This window comes from Leopardus geoffroyi, chromosome B1 (assembly GCF_018350155.1).
Source record: "Leopardus geoffroyi isolate Oge1 chromosome B1, O.geoffroyi_Oge1_pat1.0, whole genome shotgun sequence".
Classification (NCBI taxonomy): Eukaryota; Metazoa; Chordata; class Mammalia; order Carnivora; family Felidae; genus Leopardus; species Leopardus geoffroyi.
The window spans coordinates 73,283,784-73,310,224 of NC_059327.1; the positions used below are offsets into that span (position 1 = coordinate 73,283,784).

Sequence of the window (26,441 nt, forward strand, 5' to 3'; positions counted from 1 at the left end):
GCAAAACACATAACTGGTATAGGACAGATATCCAGAACCTATAAATAATTCACAAAACTCAATAGTAAGGAACCAAAGAATCCAAATTTAAATAGTGGGAAAGATATTTGAACAGATTCTTCAGCAAAGAAGATGTACAGTTGGCAAACAAAAACATTAGAAGATGCTTAATATCTTTAGTCTTTAAAGAAATGCAAGTTAAAAACCACAATGAGATACTACTATATAACTATCATAATGGCAAAAGAAAGAAAGCACAGGAAAAAGGCAGGAAGGAACATGGAAGGAAGGAAGGAAAGAAGAAAGAAGGGAAGGAGGGACGAAGAAAATTTTTGACAGTAGTAAGTGTGGATAAAGATTAAAGATGTGTAGAGCAACTAGAACTGGAACTCTAATTCATTGTTGGTAGGAATGCAAATTAATGCAGACACTTTGGGAAACAGTTTGGCAATCTCTTATAAAGGTAAAAAATATGCTTAAAATAAAAAATCAGCAATTCCACTTCTAGTTATTTACCGGAGAGAAGAGTCCATAAAAATGTTTACAGGGGTTTTATTCAAAGTCATGCCAAGTGTCCAAATGTTGAATACATTTAAAAATTTGGGGTACATAAACACAAAGGACTCCTACGCATCAATAAATCTGTTGATTGGCACAACACGGATTAAACTGCATTATACCAATACACTATATTAAGTGAAAGAAGCTAAACTTAAGATTCCATGATGTATGATTCCCTTTACAGGTAATTTTGGAAAAGGCTCAACCATAGGGACAGAAGACAGTAGTGCCTGCCAGGGGCTGAGTATTAAAGGAGGGGACTGAACAGAAAGAATGAGGAAACTTAGTAGTGTGATGGAAATGCTATCTAGCTTGACTGTAGTATGGTTACATGACTTAAACACTTGTAAAAACCTCATAGAACTCTACCAGGGTGAATTTTACCGTGCATAAAATAAAAGCCACTTATGAATTGTAAACACAATTAAACCTAGAAAATAATTAATTAAATTAACTTTGAAATACAATTCCTCTAATTGTACATCCTCTATGGGATATATTCTAAGGAAAAAAGGAACTGAAATAAGATTTAAACTTAGTATGCTTAGTGTTTGTAGTAAGAAAGGTATTGTAATTATGAAACTATTTTATGTACAATATAGGATAAAGCAAACAAATGAACATATTAATATTATTAGGAACTAATATTTGAACTATAAAAGAAGTATTAATATAAAATTAAGGTAAGTAGAAATCTTACAATTCCATTTTTTTATTTGGAATTAATACAAACTCATAATTTATATTCATTCTAGCATTGTCTACCTATAGCAGCTAGAAATAACTTCCCCCATAGGAATGAGTAGAGTTAATGTTTAGCTGTTGATTTCTAAACGATGATTTCTAAACATTCCACACTATAAGACACCATGGCTTGCTACAGTAATTGCAAATTCCAGGTTTGGGGCAAGGGAAAAACAGGGGCAATGCAGTGTAAGAAAACAACAAAGTGCTCACATACTAATGGCACCATATCAAAGAAACACAGGAATCATCTTGGAGTAACCTCCACTAACCAAATTGGGAGCATTTGAGTGTCAAAAAGAACAAGGATGGCTATGAATCAAAGTACACTAAATTTTTTAAAAATGAGTCCGTAATGATTATAGAGAAGGGGCAAGACTGAGAAATTTAAAAATCTCTTCTTTGTAGAACACCAGTTAATAAATGAAAAATAAATAATAGTATTGGAAAAGTTACCATTTTGCAATCCCCAAGTAATAATTGTAGCAGGCAAAAATCATTAATGGATCATGAAAATATAAGATGAGAAGTTGTTAAAAAACAGAAAGTCACACAGTCAAGTGTTTCCCCACGGATTATTTATTAATCCCAGAGGGAGAAATATACCTCACTCTAGAGAGACCCCTCTGGTCACTACTTTGACCAAGTGACCAAAATTAGGATCACCAGTGGCGGGACAATCTGACATCAACTACTCCTGGTGTAAAGCATTAAGAAATATACAAAACCAACGTAATATTCTTGCCAAAGCACCTGAATATAACAATGAAAAATCAATCAGGCAAATCCATAATGTAGAAGATTCCATAAGACTAGACTGGGTTCTTCAGAAAAGTCATTGGCATGAGAACAGAACCAAACAAACAGAAATGTCAGAGACCTATTCTAGATTAAAAGAGAATGAAAAGACAACCAGATGCAATCCATCAACCATGACTGAATCCTACATCAATCAACCAACCAACCAATACAACAAAAGACGTCTGGGAAATAATTGGAGAAATTTGAATATGGACTTCATATTAAATGATACAGTTTAGGGGTATATAATAATAGTTCTGTGGCTACATCCCTATGCCTAGGAGGGATATGTTGAGGTCCAAGGAGGTCAAGTGTCACAGTGTCTGCAACTTACTTGCAAATAGTTCAGTAAAGGTAAATAAATAGATAAATAAGTAAGAGAAAAATGTGAATAACTGATAAATCTAAATGAGGCCTATGGATTTTTATTATACTAGTCTTTATCTTTTATGTAATTTGGAAATTCTAACAATAAAAATTTTGAAGAAAAAATAAGTGCCTTGATCAGTGAAGCACAGGCCGGAGAGATGTATCTGCACCGCACTGAACGATGTATTTTGCATTGTGGTTGAGAAGGAGGGGCTAACTTCTGAGGCTACCTGGGAAGGCTCTGGTGCCGCTGGGAAAATTAGAGGCACAGATTCCCATGCCTAGGGTTCCACTGCCCAAGGCCAAGGTACAGACTACCTTGTCCTCAACGGAGAATCTGGAAGACACACACAATAAATACTAAACAACAGAAGTCTGTGCTTCCCACCAGTTTGAGAAACGGCATTAGACCAAAAGGTTATTAGTTTTAATTTTAGCTAAACCACTGCCAAAAGAGTATGGCTGCCTTCATATTCCTTGGGAATTGATGGAAAACACAGGCTTCGTTAGAAACCTGCAGCAGGATTTCAGCGAGATTGCTTTGGGAAGTCATGCTCATCCATTAATTGGCTCAACAACCATTTATCATTACTCATTTTTCCCTAATCATTAGCATCACATCTAATCAAATTTAGATATAAGCAAAGACAAAGATTTGGTATGAAATTCCATTACTTTTTAAAAATCTTGTCAAGCATTTGTAAAACAAGGTTTTGTTTTCTTTTTTCTTCTTTACTAGATGTTTTATAGAGGACTAGATGTTCCTCAAAGAATATTGTGGGGAGAGAGGGCCATGGCTGGACAGAGAGATGAAAACAGAAAGTTTTCCAATGAAACAAAAGGAGAAAGTTCTCCAAGCCATGTGTATACTAAGGGCCCATCCCAATCAAAGGACTCAATCCACTCCACTCCAATTAGAAGAGTAGCCTTTGAAAACTCAATTTTAATAAAATTCAAGCCAGGGCTTTGGTTGCTCAATCTTTTTAGCCAGGTGCCAAAAATCTGGCCAAATGTATGGAAGCGGATTCCTCTTCTATGAACTGCCACAAGAACTTTGATGTTTATCCTAGCAGAAAGAATCTAGGTTGATTACCCTCTCTTCCAAAAGACCATCCCTTTCTTGGTAGAGAGCATTCTTCCTGATTTATCCAGCTTGGAAGGACACCATGAACTTGATGTTCCAAACCTACTTACTAAAGATCCCTTCCCTTTTTTGGATCAATTGTAAAAATCAAAGACTGTCACACAACAAAGTAATTAACTTTTGCATTTTTTCCTTGAAAAAAATCTATTTTTAAGATAGCCCAAATATACTCTATATTTGCATTTTCAGTTCATTATTACTCTTCTTAAAAAGCAACAAAATTAAACTCTATCCCTTTGATACTATCATTCATTATTTGAAAAATGAGCTTGCTTTGCGTTTCCCAACCCACCTGAGATTTCTCCTGACAAACTCTTACACAATGTACTTACAGCCTGTTATTCTTAAGACTTCATTGTATAATGTAAAAATATAACTGGATATTCCAATGAAAATTCATGTAAATACCTCAGTACATAACATTTTTTTAACGAGTTACTACATATAGCACCTCATTCCTGTTAGCACTCAGTGCAAACATCTTGTCTTAATTCAACAGCTTGAATTTTCTTAAGACCTTGAGCACTTGATTAATTTCTGAATCTCAGCTGACACTGCCCTAAAAGGGTGAAAGAATTAATCACTCTGATGTCATTCCAGATGGACAAGCACAGGTTTTAAGATGCTTGTTTTGCATGTGGGATTGGAATTTAAGACATCCCATATATAAAATTCTTAGACAGCAATTGAGAAGTTGGTCATGGACCTAGGCACTAGAAAAACATGTTTGTTTTTTGATGCCTCTGCAAGGTAAATTTCATTATTCCTTCATTAAGAGTTATATTGGGTAGTTACACAGCACCCATCGTCATCACTTGTAAAGGGAATGCTAGATGCTTTGTTTATTTTATGCATAGGTACAGCCAACCAAACACGCTAAACCACTTAAAGGAGTTTATTGACACTGGCAAGGAACAACAATTTAGTAAAGCAAATGACGCAGATTGTATATTGTGGAGTTTTCAAGGTTTCTCTCTCTCCTTCCCCACCCTGCCCTACTTTTCTTTAGAACAGCTTTCTACATTGAAAACATGTCAAAAATTTGGAAAGCAATAAGCAATCAGCTATTTTTTTTCTCCTAAAGCTATGATTTGGTTTTGGGCCAATCTCAAGCAGTGGGCTTTTCAAATAGGACCAGTTTTACTCATCCAAAAATGGGAAGATCTATCCAACAATGAATACCTCTACTTGTTAGGTCGTCAAGCCTGAGCTAGTGAGCAAAGGTCAAGCTAAAGCTTTATGAAGAGTGACTTTATAACCACCAAATTTTAAGGCAAACAACTAAAGAACACTAATATCATTCACATATTGAGTTTTAGTTTTGATCAAACACTACAGTTAGCTTTATGTCCTGCGTGAAAAAAAATAATACTAGTCTCAGTCTATCATAACCCATACGAATAGATTTCCTTTAAAAGGCAATATGTGAATTTTAGAGCACATAATGTAGCATGGCCTAGAACTAGGTGACATGATGATGATTTCATCACTGGTCATTACTGTATCAACAGGCCTCATCAGTTGACGTTTTGGTTTGGAAGTAATGTTACAGGGTGGATGAGAACACAACCAAACTGGATTTTGTCCTGTCATTTACTAGTTCTATGACCTTGGACAAGTTAATGGGCCTCCGTCTGCATCAATTTCCTTGTCTAAAAAATGGGGATGATCATACCTTCTCCTAAGTGTACTGACTACATTAAGATATAAATGAGAAAATATCTGTAAAACCATTAGCACATCTCCTAGCATGTAACAAACAGTTATTGATAGCTATTTCTTTCAAACTTTAGAGGTTGTCTTTCTAAAACAGTAATTGGTTTAGTTCATAGAACAAATACATCATTCTAATTCACCAGAAGACATTTCTTGAGAAGCACTGATTTTTTTTTTTTTTTCCTAACCTCATCTCATACCTGTCTAGTCTGCTATGGCTTCTGTATCCCTATGGACAATAAAGGTAGTATTTGCTTGCTAAGTGCACTACACTTGGTATCTCATTAGTTCTCACAATAATTGTATGAAGCAGCAACCATGACTATTTTCATGTTACAGGTTAAGAAACGGAGGCTTAGAACCCTAAGGTTATATAAACAGTTAAGTGATGGAGGCAGCATTCAGATCTGTGAAATCTGATGTTAGATCATAATCACCAACTTAATATCTGTCAGGTCCTATATAAGCTATTTAAATTATGCTGTAGAGAAAAAAACAACATTTAGATGGTGCAGAAAAGGAACCATGTGCTTGAGACTCACCTTATGGAGAGAGAAAAAGGTGGGCTCAGCAAAGCTTGTAGTTTGTGTTTTAGCCCCTGCATGTCAACAGAAACATCCCTTGGTTCAAGAGCATGGAGTCTCCTGGCTGATGGTCCTATCTGTACACCGCACACATGTTTAAATCACATTCCAAGTGAGCTGTTGATTCAGCCTTCTGATCCTAGAGGGTGGAAACAAAATCCAGTTATATGTAGCTAAGAGATTACCCTCCAATTCAGAGATAGATTGTAACAGGGAAAGAACAACGGGGTTAAATGTCTATTTCTACCTAGACAAGCTAAACTGCTCTGAGATTCTGGGACAAATACAAGCTGCCCTGGTTCTCATCCTTGTACAGAGCATGGACCCGATGGAATATGAGGCAGACCTGGCATTTTGTGTTTATTAACTCATTTAATCCACACAAGAATCCTCCGTAGATAGCACTGTGATCAGCCCTGCTTTGTAGAGGAGTAAACCAAGGCAGGAACACTTCCAATAACAATCTGCATTGTGTTCCACAGTAGACACATGGCATGGGCAGGATAGAAGCCAGGGAGGTAACAGCACAGGCCTGGTCCCTGGAGCCCCACAGAACACACACATGGGAAGGAAAACACCCAGTTCCCGGAACTTTTGACTTAACGATGGTATCACACACACACATACACACATGTGCAGCTTCACTTTTACCTCAAGGTCTCAGATATATATAGGCTTAAAAAAAAAAAAAAAAAAAAAGAGGTAACTGCCGGGGACTGTGGGGAGAGGGGTATTGGGGGTTGGTGTTTAACAGGAACAGAATTTCAGTTTCAAAAGATGGACAAGTTATGGAGATAAATAACTGTTATCCACCCATGATGGCTGCACAAAGTGAGTATACTCAATACCACTAAACTAGAGAGTTAAAAATGGTTAAGATGGTAAATTTTGTGTTATGTATAAATCTGGCCCCTACAAAAACAAAAACAAAAACAAAAACAAAAACAAAAACAAAACAAACAACAAAAAAAAACTACACAGTAAAAGCCACAGGAGAAAATCTGTGGTTGGGTTATCTCGCCCAAAGTGCCAACTGTGCTAAGAAGCCCTGGGTCACAGGAGATGTGACAGATTGAGTGACGTCGTGTATTGATTTGACTGGTTTTATTTTTAGAACTTGAGTACTTGCTGTCTGCCCTTTCCCGGAAAGAATATAGGACAGAGATTTATTAAGCTCCTGAGAAATTCAGCAATTTCTGAAGAAAGGTGCTTCTTTCAGTGGCACTCTGAATTTCCACGGCCCGGAATAAAGGTCTCATTGAATAATGATGGTCAAGGTCCAAAACAGCTTCCAGGCTGAGATGGCTCTGTCCTCTCTCCGTGTGTTTTGGGGGAAAAGTGATCTATTTACAATATTATCTCTGCTGGTTCATTCAAAACTACAGAACCTTCAAGTGAGAACAGATTTTCAGATTTAGAAGATAATTTTTGCCCATTAATCGGCAGCTGGAAAATAAGAACAGAACCCTTGGAAGCAGCTAAAACCCAGAACTGTCGCATGCAGGCCTTCTGTCCATAAGGATCCTATCTCTCAATGAATCAAAACCTTACCCTTGAAGATCGAGGTTTTCATACCAAGATAAATAAAACTATTAATTTTTTTTCAGAATGTCTGTTAGAAATATAATTCCACATACCTGCTGGTTTTCAAAAAATTCGGGCTTAAAAATGGAAAATAAAATTTAATACCATGTTATTACTTACAGTTGTCATTGGCAGAGCTTCGAGCTGCCTTCTGAATTTTCGAGCACCACCCAGAGTTGTTTTTCTTTCAAAAAGGATTTTTCCCCTCAAGATTTTATGAAGATCGCTAAGTAGAATTGCATGCAATCCTATGAAGGGTATATTTTATTCATTTCACTTCCAGTTTGATTCTTACAATGTGAACTCTGTAATTTTCCAGAAAGAAAAAGCTGTGTGTAGTGTGATATTGGCATTGTGCTATGTAGATGTATAGGATTTACACTGTACATATCTGCATGGGCTTGTGCCTGGAAATCTTGTCTAAACCCTCTGTCTCTACAGATCCCTGTGGCGACTTTATCTTTGGAACCAAAATGCTAGAAAATTGTTTGTAATATTTAAACTTTTACCATGTAAAACTTTGATGGTGATAATAATAGAGATGTGTGAGACAAAGTGAAGCAGTTTGTGTAACATTTTTTGGAAGACTTAAATTATTTCTATGTGCTGTGAATAGATAATAGAAACCTTCCCTTCATTCACCCATGTAACAAATACATACTGAGCACCCTTCATGTGCTAGACACTGTTTTAGGCGATGGAAATCCAAGGTGAACAAAAACAGATTTGGTTCCATCTTTGTAAAACTGAATTTTTATGGGGGGGGGGGGTTGTAGGCCTTATACCACCAATTAAGCATAGCTCATTAAACTGTGAATTATTTAATTATCATTGTAAGTGCTACAAAGGGAACTAGGAGGTGCTATGAAAGTTTAACTGGAGAATCTGGCCGTGTCTGAGGGGCAGAGTCAATTTCTTCAGAAAGGGATGTTTGAGCTCAGCATCACCTATAGACCGAGTCAAGAGTCCCCAGACCTACACTTTGAAGGAGGCTTTACCTCCCATACCACCAATGTCTGGGGTGCCCTGAACCTCTGAATCCCCATCTAAAGGACCTCATCTGTGTCTAACATCCCAAAGGGGCAAGTACGAACACCTTCAGTTTCGGGGGTGGTCAAGAAGGGCTGCTTGTAGAGTGTGAGAATGCAAGGGCTTTGATGTACACATTTGATGCTCACAGTCCTTTCACAATGTGAAAAGAAACCAAGGATGGGCGAACAAGGGAGATGAAGCTTTGGCCACTAGCATGGAACCATGAGTTGTGGTCCTTATACCACAACATTCTCATGTGGAATTTCAGGGGGGTCTGAGAAGTCTAAATTCTGTCTATAGCAGGTGAACCTTCATTTGAACTCTTGCTTTGAGCCCTAAAAATGTTAGGGGTGGTCCCATTTGATCTGGGCTTTGCAAGAGGAGTTGGCATTGACTGGGCAAGGAGAGAAGGGGCCTTTCGGGCAGAGGGGCCCATATGGGTGATGGCTCTGAGGCAGAATGGAAAATGAGGTGTTTAAGAACCTAAAGGAAGCTAGTATGTCTGGGATACAGAGAGTCTCACTGTAGCCTGACTGAGGATCTGTCCAGAACAATACATCTTTGAAGGAAAATACTATGTGACCATAAATGAAAGGTCTCCACAACACATTTTTAAATAGCTACTTAAAAAATTATGAAATGACTTCTATTGCTAAACTATAATTGCAACACAACATATACAAAAAAAATCGAAACAGATGTTTGTAAATAATTTTCTTTCAAATACTGAATTATCAGTGTTCCATTACCTTCATTATCCCATGACAATATAGGCAATCATTTCCCTTGAGACTCAAGCCTACGACATGGGTTCTGTTCCCACTGCTTTTCCACCTCAATTTTTGTATTCAATAAATATTCATAATATTCATTCATCTTTTTACTAATTTAACTCAGCTGCAATATAGAAATAATATTACAATAGAGATGTTAGGAGGATGAAAAAAGCTAATATATAAGAAGTACTCAGAACAACAGCAGGAAACCACCAGGCTCATAAAAGGATGATATGGTCTCTGTACCCATGAGAGCTTCCAATTAGAAGAAAAGCAAACATGCAAGCAATTCTGTTGTGCGTATTTAAGGGCAGCAAGATTCTAAAACCACAGAGAAGGAACCGATTATTCTACCTGTACAACAGGGTGAGACTTCACAGACAAGGAAATATTTGGTCACAAGTCCAGAGGGAAAAGGACTGCTACCCCACTGGACAAAAGGGATGACGTGAAGGTATGGAGTAGAAGAGTGTGTTGGGAAGGTGGGAAGGTGGGAAGTACTGGGAATGACCTGGTACTCAGCAAGTGCTAACCCACCCTGAAGACTGGGTCATCAGGATGACAAAAATGGTTGGGTCTAGGGTTGGGAGTTGAGCACGCTGGGACTCAAGAGTTGAGCCAGAGTGCAAAGGGACTTGCTGGAGTTGGACATTTACGTGGTAGGGGAATGTTTCTCAAAGGGTGGCCCTTGGACCTTAGACACCCCTGGGGCTTCGTGTTAAAAATAAGTCTCCCCAGGGGCTCCTAGATGGCTCAGTCCAGGAGCAGCCAACTCTTGATTTTGGTTCAGGTCATGATCTTGCGGTTTGGGACTTCAAGCCCGGCATGAAGCTCTGCACAATAATGAGGAGCCTGCTTGGCATCCTCTCTCCCTACCTCCCTCTCTGCCCCTCCCAGCCTCTCTCTCTCTCAAAATACATAAACTTAAAAAAAAAAAAAAAAAAAAAAAAAGGCCGGCTGGGCCCACTCCAGACACAATGAATTGGAATAAGGGGCCTGGGGCAGTTTAACAAGCTCTCCAGGTGATTCTTGTTTATACTGGTGGTTGAGGTACCAGGAGTTGTTAAAGGAAGTTTTTCCATAATTCATACAATGAGCTTTGTCTTACAAAGTGGCTAGCTATATCCAGATTGCTGAGAAAACCAAGAAGCTCCCCTTTCAGAATAAAAATACCTATTCAGAAATGGGGCTGCCTTCTGTGAAAATAAATTAGTATCAGACCTTATTGGATAGATATGGGCAGGGGAATCTCAAAGCAAATATATTTTTGCCTATATCATTCTGATCCCTAGCACCCTGACATCCAAGGGAGAAAAGATCCAAATTCTCCCAAAAACAATAAGACTTGTTAGTTTTTCCTTTATAATGGAATACCTATTAAAGACTCCTAACCTAAAATAGACTCAGGGTTTGTGAAACACTGCTGAGAAGGTAACAGAAGTCACAAAGCAATGGCTGGTGTGGAAGTCGGTAATGTTTCAAATTTCCAGGAACTAAAGTCAATGAAATGCAATACTTTCAAACCTTCTTCCTTAAGATTCATTATCCTAAAAAGTTATATATTACTCAGTGCAGGCTCCTTATGCTTAAGATTTTTAGTTTTACAACTCTCCAAAGAGTCTGAGTGTTTAATAAAGAGAATAGAGAGTTTGCAGAAACCTCAACACATCACAAAATTCTATTTGGTTGATTACTACCCTTTATTCTATGGAACATGACATTTTCAAAGCATGTTTAAAATGGGAAAACTCTTGGGGTGCCTGGGTGATTCAGTTGGTTAAGCGTCCGACTTTAGCTCGGGTCACAGTCTCGTGGTTCATGGGCTCAAGCCCTGCGTTGGGCTTTGTGCTGACAGATCAGAGCCTGCTTCAGATTCTGTGTCTCCTTCTCTCTGTCCCTCACCCACTTGGGCTCTGTCTCTCCCTATCTCAAAAATAAATAAACATCAAAATTTTGTTTTAAAATAATGGGAAAACTCTTGTCATACGATAAAAGGGGAGGGAAACATACAATATATATATATAAATATTTAATATACATATAATGTATATATATTGTATATGTATATATAGTCATTAAAACTAGATCCCTACGTATAAAGATTAGAAGAACATAAAATATCAGTTAATTTTTGATTCCAGGGATGGTGACCTTATCAGTAATTTCTGGTTCCTTCCTTGTGCTGTTTTATAATTTTGGAAACTTCTAAAATGAACTCACCTTAGTTTTATCATTTGAAAAAAGCCCCAAACTTGTACATGATGAGGGTGTGGGTGTGGTGGTGCAAGAAGCCGAATGAGGCACAGCAGTTGGTGGTGAGGAAACTTCCCCTTCGCCTCAAGCTGGACACACTTCTTCCTTTATGCTCCCCTCTCTGTTGGGATCTCCTTGCTAAAGAGTGAGTTCTTGGAGAAGTTCTTTGAGGTTTGCAGCTGCACTTAACTTGTACCTGCAAGTTCAGCACCTAAAGCAGAGTCTGGCCCAGAAATGTTCCAGGGTTGGGTGACTGCTCTTCAGTTCCTCAAAAGCCAATGCTGACATCTCATCCCGTGGGACCAGGCTCTGGAGTCTGCTGTTCAGAGATGCCCGCTTCACCTTGGGAGCTGATCTCCAGCCCAGGAAGAGTGAACAGGAACGATGATTTCATGTTCCACTCCGGAGAACTGTAGGCAGGGCTAGCTTTCTGGTGTTAGGATCTAAAGAGAGAGCTCCAGGCTCTAAAATACCCACGCTGGCTCCCAGCATTTTACCATCAAGGCTTCCTTCCTTCAGGGATCTGAGTTCTTGTAATGGTTCCCTATTAAAATGCAAATACCTCCAGGAGGTGTTAAGCCTTTGTTAGCAAACATCTTGCTTGTTAACTAACACCTGAGCTGAAATACATCTGAAATCCAGTGGCTGGTGGGAAGTCAGCTCTTGGAGAGATGGGGAAGTGGTGGAAAGCAGGCAGTTTGAGGACACCTGAGACATTAGAATGAGTGGGCTCAGAATGTCACAAGTCGTCTAGACCTGGTGGTCAAGGTGAAGACCCAGATGGGACACATGGCAGGTAAGAGTGCTGTGGGCCTAGTTCTCCAGCCTTTCAGGTAGTCAAGCTTTCTAGTCAAGTGCACTAGAGGGTTAGAAAATTAACTGGTAAAGGGTCTGTTTGTTTGTTTGGGTTGGTTTGGGTTTTTTTTGTTTGTTTGATTTGGGGTTTGTGTTTTGGTCTGTGTTGTTTTTGTTTTTGTAAATGAGATTGGTGGTGATTTTTTTGACTCATGAACATAAGGATTCAGTGTTTGGGCACCAAACATACACCTCAACTTTTAAGTTAATAATGTCGCTATTTACTTTTCTGTCTTACATTAGTTAATCAACACACATTTAACTCCTGTCATTTCTCTACAAAATTCAAAGCCTTCATTTCTTATTTTAAAAAATGTTCTCTCAAAGTCTTTCGGCTGGTCTGTGTCTTTCTGTCTGGAAATGCCATGACTAGAGAAATATGCTGAATTTTCCCACTTTTGTGTGTATTATTAGTCATCATGGGAGAGCTAAATGGCACTCTGGATTGAGTAAGATTGCCTGAACGGTTTTCAAATACTTGGGGTTCAAACAAACCCAAAATGTGTTTTGCCAAAACATTTGCTTTTCTCTTCATTTTTTTAAACCCATGTTTATTTCAAGGAGCATTTATTCCATGTGTTTTTAATGCATTTATACTCAGTTCATTAAAATGCTACTCTATAACAGTTCCTTGGCGTCCGAGAGGCCCATGGAACCCTTCTGCTTTGAAGGGGTAGATGTGCTGTGCCCACCCCAGTCTACAGTCTGGAATGGCCCAGCTCCTTCCTGGAGCCCATGGAGTCTAGGAAGCGGAGGGTCTGGCACACCAGAGCACTTGTGCCCCAGGCCCTGGCGCCAGGGTGCCCTGTCTACCTCTGCTGTGCACATGGGCCAGTTAGTAGTCAGGAAGGTCCCTCACAGTCTCGGCTTGGTCAGGATTTAAGTGTTTTTGAATTGCATCCCTGCCTTTGCGAATCCTGGTAATGCTGAGGATTTAAGGGCCAGGCTGAAGCCCACAGGGCCTTATTAAATATCAATACTGAGAATGAGGGGGTGATTAGGAGCTGAGAAGGTCCCCCATTGTCTCCATTTCTGTAGTGGCAGGGAGTGACTCAACCCTCTAGGAAAGTAATAACAAACCTGTCAGATTGAAATTGCTAAGTAGCAAAAGACCACCTGGACAGGCTATCTCCCCATTTTGTTCTAGATGCACTGCCCCACCTAAAAGCAACTGCATGGAAAGCAGTGAGATGCAGATACAGCCTGATGTTTATGTAGCAGTGGATTAGCTTAGGGTAGTCAGGTCGTTCCCCAAACAAAATGTCTCCATGCATGCTTCTGGCGGTTCTCTGTCAACATTCAGATCACACGTCAAGAACTGACGCAAATTCTCTATAAAGGTTATCCCATTTCATCTTCACCACAGTCCCCTGAAGTACATACGATTAGCCCCACTTTGCAGATGAGCAAAATGAGGTGCAGAGCAAAAGCAACTTCCCTCAGGTCCAGCGGTGGGCAGGATTTTCTTTGACTCAGACCTGCCACGTTGGCATTTCCTGGGCCGGTCTAGGCCTGAAGCTGGGCCCCCAGTCACTTGAAAATCCCAAGTCTCACTTCTTTACTGGAGACCAGCCCTGGAGGAATAGCAATTATTTTGATAGGTCTTAGTGAGATAGGAAAACTGAGGGATTCCATAAAAATCTGCTTTTTGCTCCTTTTCCTGCTTCTATTCTTGCTATGACCTGTACTCTCACACACTTTACACAGGCTTCATTGCAAATAGTGTTCTCCTTGTAAGAGACTAGGATTTAGTAATGACTTCTTTAGAATACATAATATCTCAGGAAGGACAAGGTGAGATGGCCAGAGGAAGCTATCACACATATATTCCAGATCAGCAGTGCTAGATTTCTGGCTCCAGACCTGGGCCCTTGCCTTTGTTCTCATTGGTTTCTGGATGCCTCAGGGGACACTTGCACCTGACCATTGACCTCAGTAAAAACCCCAGTCCCCAAGCAAAGATGAGATTCATGTGCGTTTCCTTTCCAAGACCCCAGATGCTCCATCTGTATCTGCACTCTGTATCTTCAATAAACTCTGCTCTCACTTCCTGCTGGCTCGCATTTGATTTCCATCCCTCAAGAAGCCAAGGACCCTCTTGGCCACTCCTGCAAGATCCCCTCTGGGTCCTCAGACCTGGCCTGCTGGCATCATCTGGAAAAAGACAACGCTGGGGAAGGGGAGGGAATTTGCACGGGCCAATCTCCGAATTAGAAGGGACTCAGATTATTTTGTCCATCTTCTCTAAACTCTTTGTCTATCAAGAAAAAAAAAATGTGCTCTAGTTACTCAGTGTCCCTCTTAAAGTGCGGGTCACTTCATGGAAGACGAAACTCCAGATGTGGTCTGGCCGGCACCAAAGGGTGGGGCTGTCTGTCCCTGCTTTCAACTCTAGAAATGTGTTAACAAAGCCCCAATGTTTCTACTTCCCAAATCCACCCATTATGTGGCTATGTCATGTCATGTAACTGTCGCCTCACATTCAGCTACCAGTTAACAAACCCTTCAGCCTTTATTCATTTACTTAACTTCTTCCTTATCTTCTCATTTCCCATGAGCACCTGTCCCAGTTAGGTTCCACGTGGTCTAAACAACTTCTTCCTGCTCCTGAGCTGCCTGTGTCGACTTTTCTGTCATCTCAGCTCCACTGGATCTGGCTGCCCATTTCTTTTCAAGTTCTTTCTCCTTTGCAGGGAGTACGGACATGGGTAGGGGAGGAAAAGTTCGTTTTTCTAGACCTATCTGTTTACTTCTGTATTGTCCCTGTTAAAAGCCCTAAACTTTCTTGTTCTTTTCATTCAGTGAATGGTTGAAAAAATATCCCTTTTCAAGGTCTCATGTATTTTTGGAAATCTTCAGCTCATTCTGACACTGCGTCTATCTGTGGTTTTTGTCACAGGCCAGGCCATGATTTTGCATCCTCCTTCATTTGAGGGGCCTCCTTCCACCTTAAGAATGGGTCCTACCCTAGCTCCAAGAACACTCTGGAAATGCATAATTTCTGGAAACTTTCCTTCTTTTTTATTCAAGTTTTAGGGTCTGAATTTTGTCTATTTTGAGCCTCCTATATCTTTTGTGCATATTTGCTTTAGAATACTCTAGCTATAGGGGCACCTGGGTGGCTCAGTCGGTTGAGCGTCCAACTTTGACTCAGGTCATGATTTCACAGTCCATGGGTTCAAGCCCTGCGTCAGGCTCAGAGTCTGGCGCCTGCTTCAGATTCTGTGTTTCCCTCTCTTTCTGCCCCTCTCCCATTCACACTTTGTCTCTCTCTCTCAAAATAAAGAAACATTAAAAAAATATAGTCTATAGAATTATCTAAACTTCCTCTGAATTTCTTGAAATCTGCTTTTCCAAATTCCAAGTTATGTGCAATGCCAAACACATTCATTTCTTGACAGAATCATTCAGTGATAACATGGTCACACTTTTTTATAGTTCCTATTATTTCCAGACTCCACTTTAATCTGCATTACTGCTCAGAATTAAGACCAAGTAGCAATTCCATTTATTGCTTCCTCTGCATGCTGAGGCAAATAACAAATTAAATGAAGGCTTTACCTTTAGCAAAATAAGCCATTAAGCAGATGTCCAAATAGATGAAATTCTCCATCTCTACCCTCAGGTGCTTTAGTGATGGTTTTGTAATCTACAAAAAGAAAGAGTTACCCATTTCTCAGAGGTAACTAGCGGGGTTGCTTGACTTTACTTCCTCCGCAGTGTTTTTCTGATCCACTTTCTTGTTATTGTTTTCCAAGTTGTCTCCAACGTTCTTCCATGTAAACTCTCACAGATCATGGATTTCTGTGTACTTATGAAAATGGCCCAGGGTATAAAGTAGAATATGTTGATGTATAATCACCCTTGCCTCTTTTATATGTTGGGGGTGGAAACACTTTCCTTAGAGGGTTATTGGGAGAGTTAAGTGAGGCAGTGTTTGGACAAGGGGTCATGCAAACTGGAAAGTATGGCACAAATGTTTACAATTATCTTTACTGAATTATTATCACTCTGCCTCTTCAGTGAAACATGTCTGTGAAATGAGGTATACCTCTCCTTTACAACTTGGGTCTTGTTCTACAACTCTTCGTAAACCCATAATTTACCTTCCTATATTAGATTGTTAAGGTCCTTACTGCTGATCAGATATAATCAATGTACTAGGTGATAAATAAAGAGAAAAACTTCTTGAAGAGAGGGAATTTCTTTTATTTTGGAACACCAGGCATTAAGCATGTACTAGGATCAGATTCTAGGTGTCTGGAGAATATTCCCTTTCTCCTTTACCCTCTTGGACTGGATTTTTCCTAAACACAGTCAAGCTCTGCATAAGAAAGGGAAATAACCATATGAGGCTGGCTACCTATAGGTAGAAAAAAAAAAATAACACATTTATTTTACTATCAGAGAGAAACAGGAAGAGAAAATAAATTATTACATAGTGTACAACTTAGATTTCCAAACTTAAAGCCATAGTATTTACTTTTAAATATCTTCTATTAAGATGTAATTCACATACCATAGGAATTGCTATTTAAATATACACTTTAGGGGCACCTGGGTGGCTCTGACTTTAGCTCAGGTCATGATCTCACAGTTTGTGAGTTCGAGCCCTGTGTTGGGCTCTGTGCTGACAGCTCGGAGCCTGGATCCTGCTTCAGATTCTGTGTGTGTGTGTGTGTGTGTGTGTGTGTGTGTGTGTCTGTCCCACTCACGTTCTCTCTTCTCCCTCTCTCAAAAAATAAATAAAACTTAAAAAAAAATTATAGTATACACTTTCATAGTTTTGATATATTCACAGATATGTGCATCATCACCACTAATTTTAGAATATTTTTATCATCCCCAAAGAAACCCTGTACCCACCGGCATTAGCAATCACTCCCCATTTCTCCCCAACTCCACACCTGCACAGCCCTCCACAACTGCTAATCTTTCTCTAGATATACATTTACCTATTATAGACATTTCATATGAATGCAACCAGTACATGATTGTGACTGGCTTCTTTCTATTAGTATAATGTCTTTAAGTTTCATCCACATCATTAGCATGTGTCACTTCATTCCTTTTTATTACAAAGTAGTATCTCATTTTACAAAGATTTCCCATTTTATTTATAATTTTGTCAGTTTTTCATTTGAGGTTGTCTCCATTTTTTGGCTTTTATGGAAATTGCTGCTATGGACACTCGTGTGCAAGGTTTTGTGGAGATGGATGTCTTCAATTCCAGGAGTATGTTTAGCACTTTGAAGAACGGCCAAAGTGTTTTCCAGAATTGCTGTACCATGTTGGTCCCCACCAGCAAATTTATGAGGGTTCTTACTTCTCTATAGCCTTGCTAACGCTTGTTACTGTCTTTTTTATTACAGCCATCCTAGTGAGTGTGAGGTGGTATCTCACTATGGTTTTGATTTGTACTTACCTAATGACATGATATTGAATATCTTTGTGCTTGCTGTGTTTTTCGACATTTTTCTTGGAGAAATGTCTACTCAAATCTTTTGCCCACTGGTGGAGTTGTCTTTTTATTATTGAGTTTTAGAATTCTTTTTCTATTTTGAATCCCAGTCCCTTATCAGATATATGATTTGTAACTTTTTCTCATTTAAAGGGGTGTGTTTTCACTTTCTTGATTGTACCATTCTCGGCTCAATTTTCTTTCATTCATTCATTCATTTGTTTTTTAATTAACAAACACTGAACAGACTCCTATCATTGTATCTCCATCTCTCTACTAGGGCGATAAATGGGAGAGGGATGGGCTGCAAGAGCATAGCATTGGCCCTAGTACTGGAAGTTTCCCCAAGTCTCTGGGCACTGGTTTGCTCTTGTTCGCATCCCAAACTCTATGGTGTTGATTCTCTTGATCAATAACATGTCATTATGCAGATAACGTAGAGAATATGCATAGACAGTATGAGTAAATCCTATTCAAATCCTTTCACATATGAAAGAATTCAGGTTCCAAAGAAGCCACAGTGATGCACGTCCAGGTCTGTGTCTGAGAGAGGCATAGAATCACAGAGGCCTTTCTCAGCTCAGAACACATCGTTACCTTGCTTTTGCCTCCTGTGTTCAGAGGTAGAGCCCTGGACACCTGCACAAAATCAGAGTCCTGTGACTGGAGGCTAGAGGGATGGGTGGCAACCAAAAGCATCTACTACAGATGTTTATATGAATTCCCTTCACCTATTGATTTTGGTCATAGTGCATGACCTGAGAGGAAAAAAGACCTTCTTTGAAGACTGGCTTTCAGGGATCACCTCAGGCATCCAACCACACAGTGGACAAATAGCTACTGAGCAAATCCGTCCTCAGAGAACCTACCCAGAGTTGATCACAGGTTGATTATAAAAGCATATAATCAGGGGCGCCTGGGTGGCGCAGTCGGTTAAGCGTCCGACTTCAGCCAGGTCACGATCTCGCGGTCCGTGAGTTCGAGCCCCGCGTCGGGCTCTGGGCTGATGGCTCAGAGCCTGGAGCCTGTTTCCGATTCTGTGTCTCCCTCTCTCTCTGCCCCTCCCCCGTTCATGCTCTGTCTCTCTCTGTCCCAAAAATAAACGCTGAAAAAAAAAATAAATAAAAATAAAAAATAAATAAATATAATCAGGAACAGCCAGATGGAAGAGATGCACAGGGCAAGAAATGTGGTAAAGGATGTGGATCTTCCATGCCCTCTCCAGACTCCATTCTCCCCAAAGCTCCACATGTTCACCAACCCAGAATCTCTCAGGACAATTTTTTTTTTTTTTTTATGATAAAGTTCAATTTCACCTATTCTTTAACTGTATATGTTTTTGGTATTATATCCAAGAAACCATTGCCTAATACTAGGTCATCAAGATTTACTTCTATGTTTTCTTCTAAGAGTTTTATGGTTTTACCTCTTAAATATTGATCTGTGATCCATTTTGAATTAATTTCTTTATGTGGCTTAAGAAGTGGTTGAAGTTCATTGTTTCATGTGGGATTATACAGTTGTCCCAGCATCATTTGTTGAAAAGACTATTTTCACACCATTGACTTGTCATGGCACTCTTGTTGCAATCAACTGACCATAAATGTAATGGTTTATTTATGGACTTTCAATTCCATTCCATTGATTGTATGTCTGTCCTTATGTCAGCATCGCACTGTCTTCATGACTGTAGCTTTGTAGTAAGCTTTGAAATTGGGAAGTGAGTCCTCTCATTTTGTTCTTCCTTCTCAGGATTGTTTTGACTATTCTGGATCCCTTGCATTTTCATATGAATTTTATGATCAGCTTTTCCATTTCTGCAAAAAAAGACTGTTGGGATTTTGATATGGATCACATTGAATCTGTAGGTCAATTTGGAAATTATTGTTTTCTTAATAATACTAAGTCTTCTGATCCATGTATATGGGATATCTTTTCATTTATTTTTATCTTTAAATTTTTCAACAATGTCTCACAGTTTTCAATGTATAAGTCTTATCATTTTTTGTTAAATTTATTCATAAATGTTTTTCTTCTTGATATTCTTTTAAATGGAATTGTGCTCATAATTCCTTTTACAAATTGCTCATTGCTAGTCTATAGAAAGAAGGAGATTTCTTAGGATTTACCATATACAAATCATATCATCTGTAAAGAGAAATAGTTTACTTCACCCTTTCCAATCTGAATGGCTTTTATGTCTTTTTCTTGTTCAAATGTCCTAGCTAAAACCTCCAAAGCAATGTTGAATGGAAATGGAAAGAGCAGACATTCTTACCTTGTTCCTGACTTTAGAGAGAAAGCATCCCATCTTTTCCATTAAGTATGATGGTAATGGAGTGGTTTCCACAGATGGCCTTTATGAAATTGAGGGAGTTCCCTCCTGTTCCTAGTTTGAAGAGTATTTTTATAATGAAACGGATTGCCTCAAATGCTTTCTGCATCTATTGAGATGATCACGTAGGGATTTTTCTCCTTTATTCCATTAATATAGTTTAGTACATTGTTTTCTTGGGTAAATTCCACTTGGTTGTGGTATATAATAATTTTTATATGTTGCTGGATTTGGTTTATTAATATTTCTTGAGGATTTTTGTGTCTCTGTTCATAAGGAGTATCAGTCTGTAGCTTCTTGTCTTGTGCTATCTTTGCTTGGTTTTGGTTTCAGGGTAATCATAAAATTAGTTGAGAAGTATTCCTTCCTCTTCAATTTTTTTTTTTGAAAGAGTTTGTAAATGATTGTATTAGTTCTACCCTTATTGGAATTCACCAATGAAGCCATCTGGACCTGAGCTTTTCTTTGTGTGAAGATTCTGAATTACAAATTCAATCTCTTTGCTTGTTACAGGTCTATTCAGATTTCCTATTTCTTTTTGAGTCAGTTTCAGTAATTTGTATTTTTCTAGGAATTTTTCTATTTCTTCTAAGTTATCTAATTTGTTGCCACTTAATATTTATTTAATTTATTACTATTGTCCTTGTTTTTCCTGGTATTTTGGATTTTTTCAACATAAACTTTGAATATAAATTCATATAAATTTTTTACCATATGCCACAAAACACACATGTTTTTGTATACATGTGTCATTACAACTTTACTGTTAATCAGATCTGTTTATGCCCCTTAGAAGGCTGGGGTGACTTAGCTACGTAGCTCAATGGGGAGCACATGGTCCAAATTATTATAATTCTTGTCTCATGGTGATATTAGTACAGCCAACACTTATTTTAAAAGGACTGCTTTTTAAAGCTGTGAGCTAGTCTCTCTTTTAAAATTCATTTCCACGTTCATTCTTTGCTACCTTTCGTGGAATGTGGAAATTCACGTATGCAGTATAAATTGCAAAAAAGAAAACCAGAAATTCAAGAACTCATTTCCTTTTTCTTTCTTTTCATTTTTACTATTTTTTGAGACACTCAGAAGTAATAAGAAAGGAAGATAATTTGGTTTCTGGGATTGTCGCTCTCCACTAGGATATTTTGAGCACTCTCCCACCTGAAGTCAGACCTCTTAATGTAACTTTTATTTAACAATAATCATAGTGCTTTAAAGGCTAAGCAAACACAAGGTTGACAAACATGGCATAGATGTAAACAACTCATATTGATTTGTGTTGTTAGCTTAAAGAAGAATCTAGGTTCCTTCTAGATTTGTCTAATTCAATAGTCAGAAATTTCTTCCAGGGTTATAAAAAATGAGGGTAAAAAAATAACATTCTTGTCTTTGCTTTTCATTGAAAGAACAAAGTAAATTCTTAACGTCTACTAGAATAGATAAAGCAGAGAAACTTCCTTGTTTTTAAACATAGCATTAGGGGCGCCTGCGTGGCTCAGTCCATTAAACATCCAACTCTTGATTTTGGCTCAGGTCATGATCCTAGGGTCATGGGAATTGAGCCATGGGTTGTGGGGCCTGTTTAAGATTCTCTTTCTCTCCCTCTGTCCTTCTCCCCTGCTCACACACTCTCTAAAACCAACAGACAAAAAAGCAAAGCACTAAACGCTAACCGTATATTATATTATATGACCATAAAGCCAACTTCAGTACATAGTAATTCTGTTCCCACAGTTGTTCAGGAAGTCATATATTTTCAATACCTCTCCTTCACTCATTCACTGAGATGCGTGAGTCTCTTAACTGTCTCCACTAGGGTTAATTCTGAGCCATCTCATCTGATTTATTTTCCTATTCAGTTACAAAGAAAATCTCCTGGCCAAAAGAAAATATGATGTGGATTTGGGTTTTGCCTAGAAGTCTTTCCAGTTTGCTTTACTCTAATAATAACTTCTATAGCATTAACAAGCAACTAATTGATCAGAAATTGAAGTTAAAAGTGTCTAACTCAGGCTACCTACTTCCACCTTAAACCGTTTCCTGTCCAATTAAATCTACTAGGTAAACATTTTTTGTGGAATTCTCAAGCTGATTTTCCCCTAACGCTTTTTTTGTTCCAGGAAAGAAACACAGCCCAGAGAACAAAAATGAAGCTCCATGGAAAGCCCCAGAAAGAATTTAAGTGAAAATACCCTGGGGTCCCTACACACAAGACCTGTCCTAGCAAATATTTGTCAAAGGTGATGGCTATTGGCTCTACTACCCACCAACTTGAGCTCTCCTGTAACCGTGCAGTACCTACCTGCCCTCAGGGGATGGCAGTGGCATGACCTGCAGGCCTGTCCTTGTCACCCCATGAGGCACCCCCAGAGGAGATTACACTTCACATTTACGCCTTCCTCTTGCCACGTAGAAAAGCATGCCACAATGTCCCTGGGACATAATCCATGGATGCTTTGTCTTGTCCTGATCATAGGCTCTCAGAATATATGTTCTGTGGTCCAACAACATCAGCCTCCTAAGGGTTTTTAGAAATACAGATTCTCAGGGGCACCGGGGTGGCTCAGTCTGCTAGGCATCCGACTTGGGCTCAGGTCATGATCTCACGGCCGGTGGGTTTGAGCCCCGTGTCAGGCTCTGTGCTGACAGCTCGGAGCCTGGAGCCTGCTTTGGATTCTGTGTCTCCCCTCTCTCTCTGCCCCATCCTACCCCCTCCCTCTCAAAAATAATAAACATTTTTTTAATTAAAAAAAAAAAGAAAGATTCTCAGTTTCAACCCACACCAATAAATTCAAATTTATATTTTTATTTAATAGGATCACCGGGTCATTCCCACGCACCTTAAAATCTGAGAAGGACTTCTTTAGAGCCATGGTTTCCAAACTTTAGTGTGTACCAAAATCCTCTGGAAGGCTTGTGGAAACAGATTATGGGCCCTACTCCCAGGGTTTCATATTCAGCAGGTCTAGAGTAGAGCTGGGAATTTGTTTTTAAAAGTCCCTAGTGATGTTGGTAAGGCCGATCTGGAGACTCTACTTTGAGAAACACTTCCCTAGAGGAATCCCATCCCACCGATGACTAGGAATGTTGAGGAGTCTTCAGAATCTAAAATGATTTGATCTGCAAGTTATTATAAATAACTCATAATGTTATTTTTTTCTGCTTTGCCACATCCCCCTGCTGCCTGTCGAAAGTCTGTTGGTCTGGTTTCCCCCTGACATATCACTCCACCCTCCCAATGTGCCCTCCCCTGCCCCCACGCTGGAACACACCAGGGTTCTGCCAAGTTCTGTCTGACCTGGCTATGCTGGGAGATGTCTCCCCTGCCCTGGCGTGGGCTCTTACTGCGTGAGCCCCAGGACTGTCCACTCTGCCCACCCCCGCCCTGTCCCAGACCCTCCCATTCACCACTTCCTTCTGTGCGAGGCCATTTGACCAGGCCAGCTCAGCCTCTGCCATCGCATACCTCTACACTTCACGCGCCTCTTTTCCCCTTTTCCTGCTTAGCAGAGTCCGCTGTAACGTTTTCAAGAGATTTCCATCTCTGCCCTTGGATGGGAGTTCTAACACAATTTTGGCAACTTACAGATTTGCCAGGAAGAACCCAGAGCCGGATTTGGACATCACTGGAAATGCTGAAGGGCGTGGCTCCAGCCTCAGGGACAGAGCAGGCTTGGGGGGAGGGGGGGGGGGCGTAGGGGGCAGTGCGGTCTGTTCCCTGCTGGCAACTGGGCTCAGAAAGCGTGCCCATTTCTCTGAAGAAGCAGCTAACACGCCCAGGTCCTTTGTTAAAGCGGTGTTGTCCATGTACATGTTTTCAAGCCGGTTTTTCAAGCCATGGTTTAAATCCATCAAAAATGTTTAGCTAAAAAAAGTTCAAAGTGTGGTTTATAGGAGTCCTACTTGAACATGAATCAGTGATATAGACTAAGGCTGTGGGGAGACTACAGACCACTTCCAAGCCTACTCTTCTTTTTTTTAATTTTTAATGTTTATTTGTTTTTGAGAGAGAGAGAGACAGAGACAGAGCATGAGAAGGGGCAGGGGAGGGGCAGAGAGAGAGGGAGACACAGAATCTGAAGCAGGCTCCAGGCTCTGAGTTGTCAGCACAGAGCCTGACGTGGGGCTTGAACTCACAAACCATGAGATCATGACCTGAGCGTAGTCAGAAGTTTAATCAACTGAGCCAGCCAGGTGCCCCGCAAGTCTACTCTTTAGAGCATTTGCTACTTCCAAGGCAGTGAAGACTATTTCCTTTAAATAAAAGCACTACCCCTTCACCCTTGCCCCTAAAAGGAGTTCCATGTAAAACCCTCCCATTTGCCTGGATGAGAAAAACATCTTTAATACAGTTGTACAAATGTGATTTCCTCACTGGTGAATATCACATTTTTGTGGGTTCACAAAAAATAAAACTCCTTTTCCTTTTGGCTGAAGATTGCTTCTGAAAAGGAAAGGCGGTTTTGGGTTCTGGTGCTTTCTTTCCCAGGCAGGACATGTTTTTTTTCAGTGGTGAGAAACTGCCTCTGTGATACATACACTCAATTTTCACCTGCAACTAAATTGGTTTCACACTAAATTTCCCATTTGGACTAGGAAAGCCATGCTTTACCTGGTGAACTGGTGAAGTGTTATCCTGGACCAAATTTGTCAGGGCCTATAAAACTGTCAGTCACAGAGGAACTTTCCCCACAAGCCAGGAACCACAAAGACATTAACCCTTTTGCAGTGAAATCAGGTTAAAAAAAAAAAAAATTTAAATCCTCAAACTGAAGGCAAGCCATGTCCTTGTGGCGCCCAACTGTACCCGGTGGCCAGGTGGGATCTCAGAGATTTGTCCCTCAGCTGAGTGACCAAGATACTTTGCAGACACTTTTCTCCCTGTTAAATAACACTCAGCCTCTTACACTCCAACCCGTAAGAAACCCTCAGGTTAGCTATAGGGCAATGAAGTAAATTCTTATTCAGGACAAGTGATGCTTTCCCGATCATGGATTCACCAGACATTTTGTTTCCCTCACACTGAATTTTTATTTTCTGGGTTTTGGTAAATTCCTTTCTCATGGATTCCTTTACTCACTGGGGTGCTGAAGAGGACATCAGTGAGATAGTATTGTTCATGACCTTCTGGGCCCCCCTCTGGTGAGAATGAGGAGTTTTTGTCCATTCTGCCATTTTTGCAAGGAAGTTGAACCGGAAGTCAGCAAGGTGGCCCTCGGTGCTTTATGCACTAGTTGTGCTGCCTCAGGTGACTAGCAGTCTCTCAGGAGTCAGTTTCCTCCTCTGTGAAATGAACCTAGCACAGTAGCATTGCCTCTAAAAAGGGTAGTAAGGAAGTCAGTTTCCAAAGTCTATACAGAAGGCAAAACACATGTATAATCAAAATTGCCCTTGTAAATCTCCAGTGTAGAACGGATCTGTTTCCTTGATTTGAGCTTATATTCAGGGGCCACATTAAAGGGGGCTGTGGATCTCTCTTTCCTCTGAGTGAAGCCATCACCCTACGAGGAGCTCTGGGGAAATGAAATCCTAAAAAACAGCTGATTCACAGCTCAGGCTGAGGCAGGGACTTACCCAGGGGGACAATGCTACTTCCTCCTGTCCTTCCTCCTCCCTATGTGCCTACTCACTGGTAGAGATTGTTTATGGAATTCAACTAAGTAAACCCACACTTACGTGAAAAACTATTGTATTGTTTATGAATGTGAGGATAGTAATGATGGTGATGAGGACATATTTGCCTAAATGTTCTAGAGAAAAGACACTTTTATATGTCTACCCTCTCTCCTATTTTCATAACAACCCTATGAGGTGATTCCTGTTAATTGTATTTTACAGGTCAGTAGTGAAGTTCAGAAACGCGGGGCTGAGACAGGGACCTGGGCTCCCTCCCTAGCTCTGGATGCTTCCACAGGAGCACAGCTGGCTGCAGGTTAGGCACAGAGAGAATGACGAGATTCCAAATCAGCCAACATTGAATAGCCAATCTGCCAGGCATAGAACAAGGCTCTTGTGCATACATTCTATTTAAACATTTTGTTCTTATGATTGAAAATAATTGGCTTCATCATTTGTAACCGATGTAACCACGACTGTAGTCTCTGGTGCATTTACAAAGTATAAACATAACAAAACAACATGTTCCTAACTTTTTGATGTATTAGTTAATATATCTCCTCGATGTAGGATGCATTTCCACAACTATCCTGTAGGGAATCAAAAATCT

The 26,441-nt window shown here is 39.8% G+C and overlaps 1 long non-coding RNA gene across 2 annotated transcripts in view; it reads right to left on the reverse strand.

Moving 5' to 3' along the window:
* LOC123591236 overlaps positions 1–26,441 on the reverse strand; it is a 386,851-nt gene that overhangs the window by 73,404 nt on the left and 287,006 nt on the right. For both annotated transcript variants that reach the window (XR_006709185.1, XR_006709181.1), the window contains exon 4: positions 5,878–6,058. This is a non-coding gene — a long non-coding RNA (uncharacterized LOC123591236). The remainder of the gene's footprint in view (positions 1–5,877; positions 6,059–26,441) is intronic.